Here is a 4,604-nt window from a genome sequence, read left to right on the forward strand (position 1 = left end):
GAGTCTAGTCGAGATGCGGTATCTGGTGTCAGTTGGAATTCTTCTGTGAAGACAGCAGGGCTACCACAGCTCAGTGGAAGAGCACTGACTGCTCTTCCTAAGGTCCTGAGTTCAATTCCCAGCAACCACATCATGGCTCACAACCATGCGATGGGATCTGATGCCCTCTTCTGGGGTGTCTGAAGACAGTGACAGTGTATTCACATACCTAAAAGAAATACATCTTTAAAAAAAATAGGTTTAGCCGGGCAGTGGTGGGACACACCTTTAATCCCAGCACTTGGGAGGCAGAGGCAGGCGGATTTCTGAGTTCGAGGTCAGCCTGGTCTACAGAGTGGCAGGACAGCCAGGGATACACAGAAAAACCTTGTCTCGGAAAAAAAAAAAATTATGTGTCTATTCTAAGGACTTCAAGGAATAAAGAAAAAGCAGAAGAGGCCCCGGGAGACCCTGCAGTTCTACCTTGTGGTGTACACTCAGGAGGTAGGAAAACATTTATCTACACAGGAAACCTGCAGTGAATGTCTACAGAGGCTCTCTCCACACTGGCCAGCTGAGGGAACCGGCCTTGTTGGTCAGCTGAGGAGCGGCCAGGCAGAAGGGACACGTTCTTACAATAGGGTATCACTTCTTCACAAGAGAGAGGAGTGACACTGTGCTGCGTGTCACAGTGTCACAGAGCTGCTTCAGAGGTGGCTCCCTCTCTTTCAAGACCAGGTCTAGACATGGAATCCTAGCTGGCCTGAAACTGGCTTCAAATTTGGAGTGATCCTCCTGCCTCAGGCTCCTGGAATGCTGTGGTTAAAGGTATGCACCATGTCTAAGAAACAACTGTTTTCCTGGAACAGGACTTACAGACAGTTGTGAGCGGCCATGTGGGTGCTGAGAATTGAACCCTGGTCCTCTGGAAGAGCAGCCAGCACTTTAGACTGCTGAGCCACTCTCCAGCCCCATCTATCATCCTTACAGACATTGATCTCGTCTGGAAAAAGACAGTTTGAGTTTCCAGCAGGGCTGTGGGCCATCACTGATGTCCACATGACTCTCTGGGTCATAGTTCCTAAGTCACCTCTCTCCAAATTCCCGAGGGCAGATGTATTCATTCCACACATATTTGCTAAGGGCTGGCCGTGTGCAGGCAGCTCTGTGCCTGCTGACAGTTGAGACAAACAAACCTGTCCCATGCCGGGGGAAGGAGCTAATGTTCCGGACCTGTGACTAGAGACTGCCCCTCCTTCCTCCTTCGTGCTTTTCACAGACTGACCTCTCGGCCCAGCACGTCCCCTTCCTCTCAGCACCAACCCACTCCCTTACTTTGGGTTATTTCCTCATTCTTTTGCTATCCCAGCTGAGGGAATCTGCCCTCTGGCTACCTTCCCACCTACCCCCGGGGAAAGCTTACACGTCTGTCTTCACACAAAGTGATATGTTTCCCCAGGATCCTGGGTCCAGGAGTTCCCTGGTCATTTGCCCTGCCCTTCAGCCAATTTTTGTTCTAGTGCTTGATGCGATTTCTGGCATCGTACCAGCAGAGTACCGTACCAGCCACCTGGAGAGAGTGGAAGGACACAGTCAGGAGGAGGAAAGCCGACAGAGCTCAGGCCCAGGAGGAGGCAGCTCACTACTTCCTGCAGCCTCTCCTAGGTGGCAGGTCAAGCCTGACTCAGACTATGGAGGAGCCAAAGTGGAAACTTACCAGCCTCAGACTGAGGGCGTGGGGGTGCCGGAGTGCTGTGCCGATGTGGCCTCCTAGTCGGTGCCCAAAGGGCAGATGGAGGAGAGGAGTCCAGTAGATGCCACTCCCATGCAAGCTACTCCCCCCTCCCACCCCTGACTTCCCCAGGAGTCCAGGTTGTGTCTGCCTCCAGAGAGCTGGGGTCAAAGTGCACAAGGAGGGAGGGTGAGCCTTGGACCCAGTGACCACTTCCTCTGGGGCAAATGGCTCTCACCTGGTGGAGGCCACTGTCCCACTTCCCAGGACAGTAGTACCAGGCTGTCCATTCCTAACTCTGACTCCAGTTCATCTGTACAGCTCCATTCCTCAACCTTCCCACCTCCACAGGCTGATGTTGTCTGTACGTGGGTGTTGGAAGGTAACAGGCTGTGTGGGAGGGGTAAGGAGAACCTCATAGTGGAAGTCTGGACGCATAGGTGTGGCTCCTGGCCAGTGGGGAGGGAGACTTCTCACCTCTAAAGTCTTCTTTTTCTTTCAAGAAAGGGGCTCCCTATGTAGCTCAGGCTAGGCTGAAACACACTACATAGAGCAGGTTGGCCTCTGGCAATATTCCTCTTGCTTCTGAATCCCAAGGGCTGGGCTACAGGCGTATGCCACCATGCCTGGCTTTCATCTCTAAAATTCTGCCAGGCTCATGCTGCTCCCCATCTTGCCACCGCCCACCACTTTTTGGATTTGGTGAGATTGCCTGTCCTGTTACTGCCCATTTTCCAGAACAGTCAGCTGTGTACTGAGCACCCTCTGCAAGCTAGGCTTTTTGCTCTGCTGTTTCCCTCAAATTCCATGCACACCTCTTTCTCCTGCCTCCCTTTTCAGGGTACCATGCTTCGGCTCGCTTCTACCCCATGAGACTGAGCTCTCTGCCCAGCACTGCCCTGCCTATAGAAGGAGTCATCCTGAGATAGGAACGTTGGACATAGTAGCACAAACCTGTAATCCCAGCACCCATGAGTCAGGGGAAAGAGGATCAGGGGTTCGATGTCACCCCAGCCTCCACAGCTGGAGTTGGAGGCCAGCCTGGGCTACATGAGACCCTGTCACAACAAAATAGATGAGAAGCAGACACGGGAAGACCCAATGGTGAGAGGTCACAGTGGCTGAATTATCCAACGGTGTCACCCAGAGGGAGCCCTTGCCTCCTTGTGCAAAGGACAGGCTTGGGTGACAGTCCCCTTCGGGAGGCCAAGATTCAACGCCTTCCCCAATGTGGCTTGTACCCCAAAAATGGGGCCTGTTCCTGTTGGTAGGACTTCAGGTATCCTGACTAAGAGCTTGCCAGACCCTAAGTCTAGCTCTAACCCTGGGGAAATATGGCTGCCTTTCTCCTGACCTTCCAGCCTCACCCAAAACAGGCATGTAGGAACTGCCAGTTATCCCGGGTTCCTCCACTCAAAACTTAGAGGTTTTCTCAAGAACAACGAACAACAGCCTCCAACCAGAACTCTACCTTGTCCCTCCCACTCAGAGTACGACTGCCCTTCCTCAGTTCCTCCCGCCTTCTCGGTCTTCTCAATGCTCTTTAGCTCTTTCCCAGGCTGCCCTGCGGCAGGGCTGCCTACTGGTCATTTTTAACCGTTACCTACTTCCTCTAGGTGACCCCCTGAAGAAACTGTCCGTAAAACACCTGTTAAAGGAAGTATTAAGTGAATTTTTTTTTTCCAGGCTAGCTCATTGGTAGAACCTAGACTCTCACAAGACCCTGGTTCCAGCCCCATAAAAGGAAGGAAAAAAAATTAAGAATTCCTGCTCGTTGTGAGCGGGTTGGGTAGGAGTTGCCATCAGCTCCAAGAGCATCCATACAGCACATTTTAGATCAGGTGTAGAGAAATTCCTGTGCTAACAGACATCCGTTTCTCCACAAGGGGAAGGTTGTTGGGAAACCTACTCAGACAGGACAGGATTTTTACCCACCTGCCTTTTACAGAGGTATAAAACAGCTCACAGACAAGGGGGAAGGCTGGAATCCAGCACCAGGAAGAATGTGCTGGGTGGACAGCTTGTAGCTTCTGACCAAGGCCCAGGCATTTTCCACACAAGGCAGGTCATGAAAGGGTTCAGTCCACGGTCCAGCCTCTGAGAATTGGCGTGACTCACACACACCGGATGCCAGGCCTTTTTCTTGGGGAGAAGACGACGGCCTTGCATTTCTAAAGTTCAAGGGCTGAGCTAAGCTCCCGCAAGGACCGAGCACATAGAATGCTTCCCTTCTCAGGGCTGAAAATGCGGCTCTGGAATCTCCAGCAGCCGCAGCAATACACGCATGCGTACAAGCATGCACATGCGTGGACACACGGGTAGGGAGGTGGATCACAGGTAAAGGCAGTTGGTACCAAGTCTTTTTTTTTTTTTTTTTTTTTGGTTTTTCGAGACAGGGTTTCTCCGTGTAGCCCTGGCTGTCCTGGAACTCACTCTGTAAACCAGGCTGGCCTCGAACTCAGAAATCTGCCTGCCTCTGCCTCCCAAGTGCTGGGATTAAAGGTGTGTGCCACCACTGCCCAGCAGCACCAAGTCTTAAGACTGCCAGAATTCACTGGCGGAAGGAGAGAACTGATTTCTGCAGGTTGTGTACACACACACACACAGAGACACACACACACAAACATGCACATGCAGGAACAGATGAGCTGTGGCATGCAGCCTCCCCCCCCCCCCCCCCCCCCCCGCAAATAACTAAATGCAAAAAGTCTTTGTGGGGTTGGAAAGATGGCCCAGTGGTTAAGAGCACTGATATATCTTCCAGAAGACCCAGGTTGGATTCCCAGCACCTACCACTCACAACTGTCTGTAATTCCAGTTCTACACAGGTATATACATGCAGGCAGAATACCAATGCACATAAAATAAAAATAAGATAAAATCTAAAAAAAAA

This window comes from Mastomys coucha, unplaced genomic scaffold (genome assembly GCF_008632895.1).
Source record: "Mastomys coucha isolate ucsf_1 unplaced genomic scaffold, UCSF_Mcou_1 pScaffold18, whole genome shotgun sequence".
In the NCBI taxonomy this organism is placed as follows: Eukaryota; Metazoa; Chordata; class Mammalia; order Rodentia; family Muridae; genus Mastomys; species Mastomys coucha.